This window comes from Cryptomeria japonica, chromosome 8 (assembly GCF_030272615.1).
Source record: "Cryptomeria japonica chromosome 8, Sugi_1.0, whole genome shotgun sequence".
Lineage (NCBI taxonomy): Eukaryota > Viridiplantae > Streptophyta > Pinopsida > Cupressales > Cupressaceae > Cryptomeria > Cryptomeria japonica.
This window is the reverse complement of record NC_081412.1, coordinates 275,933,542-275,946,692: the sequence shown is the minus strand read 5'-3', so window position 1 is coordinate 275,946,692 and position 13,151 is coordinate 275,933,542.

Sequence of the window (13,151 nt, the reverse complement as noted above, 5' to 3'; positions counted from 1 at the left end):
CCAACCTAGAATTTGGGGAGTCTTTGTTCAAGAGATGATAGAATACTTAACATTTTATTTTGTGTTGCATAGTGCGTAAAAACACCATCAACAGGTACCTAAATGACCTGCTAGTTGGGACCCATTTTTGCATCTTGGCATCATTTACATTGGTTTGTTCCCCCCTAAGATAAATTTAAGAGCAAGAGTTAGTGTGAATAAGGTTTGGTTCCCAACTAATTCATCAATGAGGTTCTATTCACATGTTAACTTAGGTCCTAGTTGTCTTTTTAGAAGTCTTAGTTGTCAATGCGATCTTATGCACATGGGATCTTATAGTGAAAAATTGGAATATAATAAGGTATATTTCATTGGTTTGGTGGACTCAGAAGGATAAAATATTTTATATGAATATAGCTCAAAATAAAAAATATTTTTACAAGTTTGATAAATCAAATTAGTTCCTCATGTAAACATTTTGGCTTACGTACAAGGTTAAAATGAGGCTACAAGAATTTGGGTAGTCTTTATTACTTTTAATTTTTCTCAAAAGACCTCCACTCAAAACTCTTTTGCAAGAATTACCAAGAAATGATGCACTTTCCTATGCACTTGATCAACTTTTCTTCTCATACATAACACTCAAACATGGGCATGCTAGGCAAAATCACAACATTTTCATAATTTAATGCATACATGAAACATGGGGATTGAGTTTGATGTTTAATTATATTTTTGGTGTGCATGTGATAAGTAAGCTATGCTAAAGGTCAAATTCCATTGGCATAGTCATTTAAAAAAAAAAAACATGATCACCATTGCAAAGTCGACCCTATTTTTAATGAGTCACGTTGTCAAACCTATGACATGCCATCTAGATGTTCATAGGATTAACACCCAAGCCCATTTTATCTCAAATTATCAATGCAGTGCTTTAAAAAAAAAAAAATTGTGCTTAACATCCCAAATTTTACCTTTTTACCATAAATTATCATTCATCCTAGAGATCTTCAATAGTGAGAATAATCAACGTGTACCCTAGAACACTGTCCATTACTGTCCATATAATCCAATCTAACCACACACTAATAATATCCCAAATGTGACAAACTATATTATCACCCTTCACTATGATTTATAAATGCAATATCAATGACCTAAAGATTTAATAATATCCCAAATGTGACAAACTATATTATCACCCTTCACTATGATTTATAAATGCAATATCAATGACCTAAAGATTCAATGCTAGAATTCTAGCAATTAAATAAATGCTACAATGACTATTCAACACCATCGCCATGAGAACCTTACAAATATCAAATATTATTTAGGATAAATCCTTAAAAAAAGACCAATAATTAGTAAGGATTGAATCCCTCAACTATCATGTCAAATAAGAAGACCCTCCAATTTGCAAAAAGAGCATCACATTTCAATCTGGGTGTTTATGAGAGGCCTCCTCATGAAGACATCAATTCTTTTTATTTCCTTTGTAGATAACGATTCATAGAATCCTTAAACCTTATGCCTATCATACTATAATAAAAACACAAAACATCCTTCATTGATAAACACTTTTCAAAGCAACAAATTAAAAGCCAAGTAAGTCAAATGCTTTTCTTGTGACACCAAAAGGTCTAGAAATTAGTGAGACCACGTGACCATCCTATTTGCAGAAGGGTTTTATGCCAAACCTAGGTCATCTACTAATTGAGTTATTTTACAGATAAAATAATAGACTTATGATGATTGAAAGATTAATATTTTTTTAATTTGGATAGAAAAAAATATTTTGATGGTTGCCATTGCAATTGAATCGATTATATTCTATACTGTCTAGTATATCAAGCTTGGTAAAATATATATCTCATTACTTACCAAATTTCCTAAGCTTGATGGGTATAAACATAATGTTTACTAGCATTTTTAGGCAAATTAGTTTATCATGCATTAATAGTATATTACAATCATAAATGTGAGTGAAAAGATAATTTTTCAATACAAATGGTATGTAAATCTTTTTATAATTATTATTTTTATAAATAATTTAAAATATTGAGTGTTTGTTTTGGAGATATTTTAATCTCAAATTGACATTGACAACCATTTAACTCACTAGTTTTTTAAAAAACATTAGAAATCCATTAAAATTTGATATAAAAGGAACCCCATGATGATAGTAGATGATATCTCAAGTTACTAACATGATATAAGAATTTAAAATAAGACTATAAGAATTTAGGTAGTGTATAAATTTTACCTTAATTTCTCAAACCACTTCATGTAAACATTTTGACTTACCTATAAGGTTGAAATGAACCTATAAGAATTTGGGTAGTCTTTATAAATTTTACTTTTGCTCAAAAGACTTTCGCTCAAAAGTCTTTTGCAAGCATGGTCAAGTGCTAATGCACTTGATCAACTTTATCTATCATACATTGAATACTCAAACATGAGCACGCGAGGCAAAATCACACAATTTTCATAATTTCAAGTATGGAGGTCAAGTTCTATTTTTAGTTACACTTTTGGTGTGCATGTGATAAGTATGCTATGCTAAGGTTAATTTGTCATTGGCATAATAGCTTTAAAAAAAATATTCACCTCTATTTTCTATTGAATCATTTTGTCAAACCTATGACATACCATCTAGCTATTCATAAATTAACAAAGAAACCCATTTTATCTCAAACTATCAATGTAATAATAATTTTTTTTAATGATACGAGTGTACACAAATTTAACTTTATGCTTAACATCTCAAGTTTTACTTGTTGACTATAAATTATCTACGTTACCCAAGGATGCATCCTTTGGCCTAAATTCCCTACCCCTATCTTGGTAACGTGGGGACATCCCCTCCACGTACCAAAAAATTGCAATTTCTTAGGAAACATCCCAAAAATTTGGGGACAACATTCCCTGATGTTGGGGATGCCTCACTATCCCCAAGACAATGGGGGACATTTGGGACATCCCTCGACCATCCTGGGTATGACCAAATGTCATCGACGCCAATGAAAACTTTTAACAAAAAAGCACATGGAACTTGCAAAAATTAACATTTTTTTCCCTTTGTGGGCCTCTACCTCCTAGCTCGTCGTAAAAGTTTATAATTGACACATTTTGACTCATTTGGTCTTTTGTGTGAGAAGTAAAAACTTGAAGCAACATGAGGGTTTAGAGGAAGCCATTGAAAGAGGAGGAGCAATAGGGAATAGAAGGAAAATGGGCTCAATCTAGGGCAAGTAACTTCCTTCAAGCTTGAAAGAGAAAAGTTTCATTCTTCCATTTTTTTTTTCAGTTTTAGTTCAAAATTTGAAGCACAAAATGACTGAAATGTATGATTTTTAATTTTTTTTTGTTGTTGCATATTTTCAATTTAAAATTTCACGCAATCTAAAAAATGATAAGTAGTGAGGGTGATAGTAATAGGGAGAATAAAGTGGAAATGGGTGGTGGAAATACAAGTGCAATTATTATGAGAAGTAGTGAACAACAACCTAACCCATTTAAGTACCCTTCAACAATCATGAAAAAATATGCAAATGGCCCTTTCAATAAATAAAAAACTCTTCTCCAATATGTTACACCTAAGGACCAAAGGAAAAGAAATATGGGAGGGAGTTGAGTGTGGGATTATCATGTTTGCTTGACAAATTTTAGAGGCATCTACACAAAGGTAAAATCTCATTTTTTGAGTGTTATAGGTCATGGGGTCAAAGTCTGTCCAACACTAAAAGAAGAGGATATAATAGAGTGCCATAGATTGCACATGGAGGTGGAAATGAAGAAATGAGGTGTGGCAATGATGGCACCTTCTTTTGCATTTTCACAATCATCTTTGCTTATGCCATCCACTATTGTTAGTAGTCAAGTTGACACAAGAGGAAAGAGGGAGATGAGTGGTAGTGAGAAGAGAGGGTTAGTTGATGTTATGTTTAACGCACAAGCATGTGAAGCTATATAGTTATCCATTGCTAGATTATTTTTTGTTCATGCCATCCTATTTCATGTGGTAACACTCCTCTTATTTTAAAAAGTGGTCAAAGATGTAGCCACTATTTGTCCATCATTCACACCCCTTGGAGTCATAAGCTACAAACTACTCTTCTAGACAAAGAGTATTCCAAGGTTAATGAGCAAATGGAGGATATGAGACAAAATTGGATGAGTTTTGGTTGATCTATTGTCATGGATGAGTGGATTAATGTTAGACATTGTCCACTCATCAAAATCATTGTCACATGCCCTACTGATTCATATTTTCTCAAAGTTGTGGATTCAAAGAAGCATAAGGATCTATACTTCCAGTTCAACATTTTGAGAGATGCCATAGAGGAGGTTGGGGTTGTTAATGTTGTACAAGTGATCACCAATTCAACACAAGTGTGCAAATCAACTAGTTTGATGGTGGGGGGTTCTTATAGGCACATATTTTGGACTCCATGTTGTGTTCATTCATTGGACAATGCATTGAAAGATACATGGAACATAGATTGGGTGAGGACAGTGGTGGCAGAAGCTAGAGACATTCAAATGTTCATTTACAGCCACCATACCTCACTTGCACTCTTTAGGTCATTTTGAAAGGAGTTCCTCAAATCTGTTGAGACTTCATTTTGTTTTAAACTTTCAATATATGGAAAAATTGGAAAATCAAAATTTGAAACTTCAAACATTTGTATTCCAATAAGATTGAACCTTATATTGCTTTTGAATTTTTAATAAATATAGGTATGCCACTTACTTCATCTTGTTGGAGAGGATGCTTAAGGTGCATGAGAATCTACAATTGATGGTAGTGAATCTTGAGTGGACTAGATGGCCTAATTAAAGCTATACTCAAGGAAAATCCATCAAACAAAAGATCCTTGATGACAATTGGTGGTCCACTATGATAATTTTTAGATTCCTATTTTTCATATTATATTTTGATTTCAATATTTTGAACTTTTTATTTGTATTTTGTCTTTGCAGATATGTTTTCCCTTTCATCTCACCTATCGTAGTTGTCATTTGATATGCTGATATAGACTCTCCTAGTCTTGGACAGATATACAAGACATTTGACAATATGCTTAGAAATATAAAGCAAACAATTTTTTCAAAGGAACCTATTTTGGGGTTCTATGAGCAACATATTAGGCCCATTGCAACATGGAGGTGGAACATAATAAATACCCTACTTCATATGGTGACCTATTCTCTAAATCCCAAATGGTATTCACTAAAGGATGAAAGGGTGCCTCCATGTGATGATGAAGAGGTTTTGGATGGCTTCACATGGGATATTGATAAGATGTACCCAAAGGAGGAGGCTTCCATACTTCACACACAATTCCTTGACTTTACAAATCTTCGTGGTCCTACATTGAGTAAACCACATGCAAGGTTGAATAGAGTTATACAAGCTCAAGAGATCTTATTCGATGGTGGACATGACATGAGACGGATATGCCACAATTGAAGTTGCTTGCCACTCACCTCATTTCACAAGTTGGTAGTTCCTTTGTTACATAGAGGAATTGGTCCACATATGTCTTTATCCACTCCATCAAAAGGAATAGACTTATCTCTAGATGAGCAGAGAAGCTAGTGGCTGTGCATAGTACTTTTCAACTACATATTTCTTTATCCAATGTATCAAGAGGAATACACTTATCTCTAGATGATCAAAGAAGCAAGTGGCCATGAATAGTGCTCTTCAACTTCAAGATTGTCAGACTCAAGAGTATCAACATACTCCAACTTTACAATGGGATGTTGATCCCAAAGATGTGGTTCAGGTTGATGAGGAGACACTAGGGGGATTGGTTGGGATTCCACTAGATGAAGTGGATGTGAACCATGATAGTGATAGAGACTCAAATGAAGATTCTAATTTTGATGTAGTGTTAGGAGATGTAGATTAGGGGAAATAATGTACTTTGTTTTTTTGTATTCTAAAAATGAAACTATATGGAAGTAGTGTAGACTTTGGAAATTTTGGACAATCAATTCTAATTTTTGAATGATGAATGTATATTGTATTATTGAGTATCGACAATGAATTTTGAACACAAATGTTGTATATTAAAACTTGAGGTTCTATAATGTTTTCATATGCATGCTTTATCCATGTTTTCGTATGAACAATTTAAAATTTCCTATATATTTTAAATTTTTCCTATATTTTATACTTAACCCCTTTGCCACCCCCTTTCCCTCCCCAAAATTGACAAAAAAATTTGTGTCTTGTAGCCTCGTCCCCCCTGTCCCAAAAACTCAAGGTAACATAGTAAATTATCATTTATACTAAGGATCTTCAATGGTAAGAGCTACCAACATGCACTCTAGATCATTTTCTCCATTAGTGTCCATCTCATCGCTTGTAGTCACATACTACTAATATCCCAAATGTGACAAACTATATTATTAACCTTAACTAGGATTTGTAAATGCAATAGCAATGACCTAAAGGTTCAATGGTAGAATTTTAACAATTAAAGAAATGCTACAATAACTACTCAACACCATGACCATGATAACCTTACAAATATCAAATAATATATAGAGTAAATCCTTGACAAAGGACCAACAATTATTAAGGATCAAATCCCCCCATCATTGTCTCAATTAAAAAAACCCCTTAATTTGCAAAATTGAGCATCATATTTCAATCTGGGCATTTCTAATATGCCTCCTCATGAAGACATCAATTCCTTTTATTTCCTTTGTAGAAAATGAATGGTAAAATCCTTAAATCCTATGTCTATCATGCTATAATAATAATAATAACACAAAATATCCTTCATTAAGAAACACATTTCAAAGCAACAAATTAAAAGCCAAGGATCTCAAACGTTTGCTTTTGAGTAAATCCACACAAAAAGGTCTAAACATTAGTGAGACCATGTGCCCATCTCATTTGTTTGTGGGTTTTATATCAAACCTATATCATTTGCTAATTGAGTTATTTTACATATAAAATAACATATTTAAGATGAGAAAAAGATTATATTTTTTATAGTTTTGACAAAAAGAAAATATTTTTGTAGTGTACAGTGCAATTAAATGTATATTTGAGATCCACTCAAGATTCATAAAAACAAGGGACACAATGCATCAAGTATTAGGACTGAGTGAGATTAGCAGTATGATATTGTATTCATTCGATAAGAGTGCATAATTTGGAAGTGAGTACGTGCTAACTTCAATGTCGAGTAGGAGGGGATCTAAGACATCAAAGGTAAATGTAAATGATATGGGATGTTATAAGCTACATTTATATGAAAATATGTCATTTGAAAACTAATTATTACATTTAAAACATTCTTAGTGAAATATATTATATATAATATTTTAACCAAGCAAACAAAAAGCAAAAAGAATTTAACATTTAGACCTCTTACATTTATAAAATTAATTATGATTTTAAACTTTTAAGATATATATAATAGTCAATTTTCACCATTAATAATAAAGAATATGAAAAAGTGAACAAAATTGGATTGGATTTTTGCATTAGGGTTTCAGAGCGAATATTCGCCATGTAGGAGAATGTTTTGAAGTTTGGTTGGGGTGATGAAGCGGTCGTTGATCCGCTTCCACCTGAGGATCCATTTGGCATCAACACAGACCATGTGCCTCAATGGGTTTTTTGGGACGGGCAATGGGTGGATATGGTCGTTCGACAAAAGGCTTCCTCTGGTCTTCCTCACCATGGTGCTCGCGTTGGTAATGAGGGTTTGCCTTGGGTTAAAAATTACAGAGGAGATTTCTGTTCTTTCTCATCCTTTGGTTATTTTTGGGGTTTTTTTCGTCAAAATGGGGGTCGGGGCCAAAAGACGGGGACCAAGTTTCTTGGTATTCTGCGTTATGGCTCAGGCGCTGCAAATATTAGGGCTTCCCAAGCTGAAAATAAGGCATGACATGGGATGGTAAATAAGGAGCCTAGGGCAAAGCGGATGTCAGGTTTTTCTTCACCGAAGGAAATTTTAGGGGAAGTCATTCTCCCTCCGCCGAATTCTGAGATGTCTTTGAAGCCGCAATCTGTATGGCTTCCGATACCCTTGATTGATGTCTCTGATTTTACTTTGGGAAAGAAGGCTCGTAATCTTCAGGCTCTGGCGGTCATTATTCAGGTTTGGGGTGACACCATTCCTCTTTCAAAGCTACAATGTAAGATCCATTCGCATTGGTATGGTACCTTGTACTTTCAAGTCTTGTTTGCAAGTTATTTCATTATTGTGTTTGATTCTGCTGAAACTAGGGACAAGGCTTTTGAAATTCCGGTTTTTTGGTTGGGTAAAAATTCGGTTTTTGTAGAAATTTGGAAGCCCTTCTTCGAGCCCTCTAAGGTTTCCACCAAAAAGGTCCCTTCCTGGTTTAAACTCCCTCTGTTGCCCTCTGAATTTGTTGAGTCTGATATCTTCGGATTCCATTACGGTTGAGGTCTTGGATCAAGGCAAGGATAAGGCCCTTGTTGGACCTGCTCCTCTTGGTTCCAATAATTTACCTTTGATTCAGTCCCCACTCTCTCCTGCTTCTCTGTTTACTACTCTTGTAAAGAGGGGTCGCAAGTCTAAACATGTTAAGACAGTTGCAAATTGATGCTGGTATCCAATCAACTCTTCTTTCTTCTTTGGACTCTTCCAAAAAGAAGAGGTCCAAAAAGCCTTTTAGTCCGCCAGTTACAAGAGCCTTGACTTCTAAAAGGAGTCTTCAAAAGGAGTTTGTTGAGGGAAAGGTCTCTCAGAATTCTTATTGTGAAAAGAGGAGAGCCGATGCCTCCCCTTTGGGCCAATGAAGATTATATCTTGGAATGTTAGGGGCTTAAATGCCCTAACAAAAGATGCTTGATTAAGTCCCAATTGGACTTAATGAAGTGTGATATTGTGATGGTGCAAGAAACTAAGTTAAATTTATCTTCTGCAGATTTGTTATTCTCCTCCTAGAAATCCTGGAAATTTTGTGCTTCTCCCTCTTTAGGGACTTCAGGAGGGATTTCTTTTCTTTGGAAAGATTCTAGTGTGGATCTCTCTTTGATTTCCAACTCATCCAATTGGATGCTTGGGCTAGTTAAGAGTAGGCTATTAGGTACTAAATTCTGTACTGGAAAAAAGGAAACTTTGGGAGAGTTCAGCCTTGATTGCTTCTCCTTTGTTGGATGTCTTCTTGATTTTTGGGGGCGACTTTAATGCAATTTCTTGTCTAGAAGAGAAGGCTGGAGGGGATCATTCCTAATAAACATATTATTACTGATTTTTGCCACTTTATCATTAATTTGAATTTAGTTGATTGTAAACCTCACAATGAACCTTTCACCTGGACTAATATGCGAAAATATTTTTGTCAAATTGCTGAAAGATTGGACCGGTTTTTGGTATTTGAAAATTGGTATAATTCTGGTCAGGATTTTTTTCCTCAGTCCTACCTTTCATTGGGTTGGATCATTTTCCTATATTGTTTTCTATACTTGAGGATAGGGCTCCTAGGAAGCTTCCTTTCAAATTCGAGCCGATGTGGTTTAGGGACCAGTCTTTTTTTCCTTTGTTAAAACAATGGTGGTTGTCTGCTCCACATGTTAATGGATCAAGGATGTATCAGATAGTTAAGAAATTGGATTATTTAAAAAATAAGATTAGAGTTTGGATTTCTTTACATTTTAAGAATATTTTTGGGGAAAAGGCTAGGGTTCAAGAGGAAATAGAACATATTAATAATTCTATTTTTCAGTTTGGGTATGACTATTTTGGCCTTTGATAGGCTTAAATCTTTGAAAGCCCAATTGGAGGAGGTTTTGGCAAGAGAAGAATCTTATTGGAGACAAAAATCTAGGGATCTTTGGTTATCAAAGGGGGACAAGAATACCAATTTTTTTCATTCTTCAACTAAGCTTAGGAGGCAATGCAATAGAATATCTTGTATTATTGATTCCAATGGGAGGGGTTTGATAGATGAGGATGCTATTGCTTTTGAAGTAGTTAGCTTTTTTAAGTCTTCGCTCTCGGTTGAGCCCGTTTCCTTAGATAATACTTTTGTTAATTTGGTCCCCCCTCTTGTTAGTCAAGAGGATAATAGGATGCTTATGGCTCCCTTTTCTTTGGATGAATTAAGGGGTGTGGTCTTTTTCATGCATTTGAAAAAGGCTCTGGGTTCGCATGGGTTTACGGCTTTGTTTTTTCAAAAGTGTTGGGACTTTGTGGGGAATAATGTCTTACTAGCCTTGGAAGAGTCTAGGTGGAATATAATGATTTTGAAAGAACTCAATACCACTCTTATTGTCTTTATTCCGAAAGTGAATAACCCCAGCTCCTTTTCTGAGTTTCACCCTATTGCCCTTTGTAATACTTTATATAAGATTATTACCAAGGCAATTTTGGTTAGGCTCCTTCCCAAGATAGTCTCCATTGATCAAGGTGGCTTTGTGCTTGGTAGGGAAACCTTAGAGCGTGTGATTGTAGCTCATGAGATTCTGCATTCCATTTTGCGATAGAAGACTCTGACTATGATTCTTAAACTTGACATGCTTAAAGCTTATGATCGGGTTAACTGGCAATCTCTTGTTGTTGTTCTGAATCACTTTGGGTTTGCTCATAGTTGGGTTAAATGGGTCTTTTCTTTCATATCTTTTGCTGGTTTCTTAGTTTTGATTAATGGCTTCCCTTCGAGGTTTTTTTCTTCCTCTCAGGGGGTTAGGCAAGGGGATCCTCTTTCTCCTTTTTTGTTTGTACTTTTGGCAGAGGCTTTAAGTAGGGCCATTTATGATGCTAGAGCATCTGGTCAGTGGAGTGGTATTAAAATAGATGGATATCCTCCTTCGCAATCCCATTGTCTTTTCCTAGATGATACTCTTGTGTTTGGTTCTGCCTCTTTGATAAAGGCCAGAGTTATCAAGAAGATTATTACTGATTACTCTTCTTTTTTTGGTCAGAAAGTTAATGATTTGAAATCTAAGGTTTTCTTTTTAAATGTACCCCCCCTAGTTAAGAATAGACTCACTCAGTTTTGGGGCTTTCAAGTGGGTGCCTTCCCTTGTAAGTACTTAGGCATTCCTTTTTTTGTTGGTTCGAATAAGGCTTCCTTTTGGGATAAAGTGGTTCATGCGATATCTTCTAGAATTTCTTCCTGGAATCACAAATGGCTCACATAGGCTGGTAAGATTCTTTTAATTAAATTAGTTCTCAATGCCATTCCTACCTACTTGATGTCTATTTTGAAAAATCCCCCCAAAGTTGTCAAGGACCTCAAGGTATCTTTAAGGTCCTTTCTTTGGAATGATAGCATTGGGGGCAAGAAGAGGCTTCCCCTTCTAGTCTGGGATAAAGTTTGCCTTCCTAAAGAGCTGGGAGGTGCGGGTATCCGAGATTTAGTGTCCCAGAATAAAGCATTGTGGGCTAAACTTGTTTGGAAACTATACATAGATCGATTAAGTAAATGGGCTTCCATTATGATTGCTAAGTACTTAAGGGGGGCTCCTAGAGAAAGGATCTTCACAGCCTCATCTCTTCCGAAAGGATAAGCTTTTTGGAACTTTTTGGTTAGTAGTAGATCGATTATCCTTCCACACCTTTCCTGGGTTGTCCATAATGGGAAAAAGGCCTGGTTTTGGGATGAAGTTTGGAATGCTCACCCTACATTATCTTCCATTGAGGATTGGTCTCCTTTGCCTGCTATTTTTTCTAGTCTTTTGGGGGGCTTTTGTTGCAGATTATGTTGACATTCCTCGGGTCCTTACCTAGTATCTCGATGGAAGTCTATTGCTTTTCCGCCCATTGATAATGATCTCAGAGTTGCTTTCGAGGCGGAGCTTCAGAAAAGATCTCTCGTGTTTCAAGATAAAGAGGATATCTTGGTCTGGACTAAGAGTGCCTCAGGCTCTTATTTAGTAAAGGAGGGGTATAAATCTTTGTCCCAGTCCTCTGCTTCCTCCTCTTGGCCTTCTAAGCTTTTCTGGCATTCGGCTTGTCTTCCCAGAGCTGGGTCTTTTTATTGGTTGGTAGTTCAAGCTTGGGATTGTTGTGGTTTTCCCTTGTGTGTTTTGTGGATATTGTATGGAAACCATGGATCATGTGTTCTTGCATTGTCCATTTGCTCTAGATTGTTGGTACTGGTTGTTTGGAATGCTTGGTTGGTCTTTTGTTATTAGTCCTAATTTATTGTCGTATTTCATGGCTTGGCCTTTGTTGTATTCATCCTCTTTTTTCTCCTCTCTTTGGATAGTGGCACCTTCTATTGTTATTTGGACCATCTGGTTGTAGAGGAACTCTAATATTTTAAAGCATAAATTAGCTTCATTAGAAGAGGTTCTTGACAAGATTTTATCTTCCATTTCTGAGGTGGTGCTTTCTTACATCTACAAAAATTTGGAACATTTGAGGTCCTTTTCTCATTGGGATAATTGGGTAACATGGAAGTGGAGTTCACTTCATGTTATTCCTTCCCATGGGGCTTTAACAACTGGATTATATTCACTTGTCAAACGTAGGATGGCCAAATGGATGCCTCCCCCCCAATTCTCCTTCAAGTTAAATTTTGATGGGGCTGGTAACGGTAATCTGGAGAAATCAGGGATTGAGGTGGTCATCTTTGATCATAATTCTAAGATTGTTAAAGCTATGGGGAAATCTATTGGTGTAGGCTCTAATAATGTTGCGGAATTTCAGGCGGTATCTTTTGGTATCGATCTTGCCATCTCTTTGGACATTAAGGATATTGTCATTGAGGGGACTCAATGTTGGTCTTTCAGTTGGTTTCTGCTAAGAAATGTGTTTCCTGGCATTTACAGTACTTGTTAGAGTGTATTCTTGCATAGTTGAAGTGTTTTTCTACCTTTACTATATCTCACTGTTATAGGGAGATAAATGTTATTGCGGACTACTTGGCCAATAGGGTTGTTGTTGAATGTGCTGAATACTTGGAGGTTCACCCTAGGGATATCCCCGCTTCTTGCATTAGTATTCTTATTTAAAGGTTGTTTGGTCATGGTTTGTAGCCTTCATCACACTCCTTGCTGGGTGTGGTTTTCTTTTCGCATATGACAGTAGGGAGGGTGTTGTCCGGCCTTATGGCAACATCTTTGTTGTTGGAATATTCGGCAAGTATCTCCTCATGGAGCAAGGAGGATGTTGAGGCTGCATTCGCTTGACCCATACCCTTCTTGTTTGAATTGGCCTTGTACT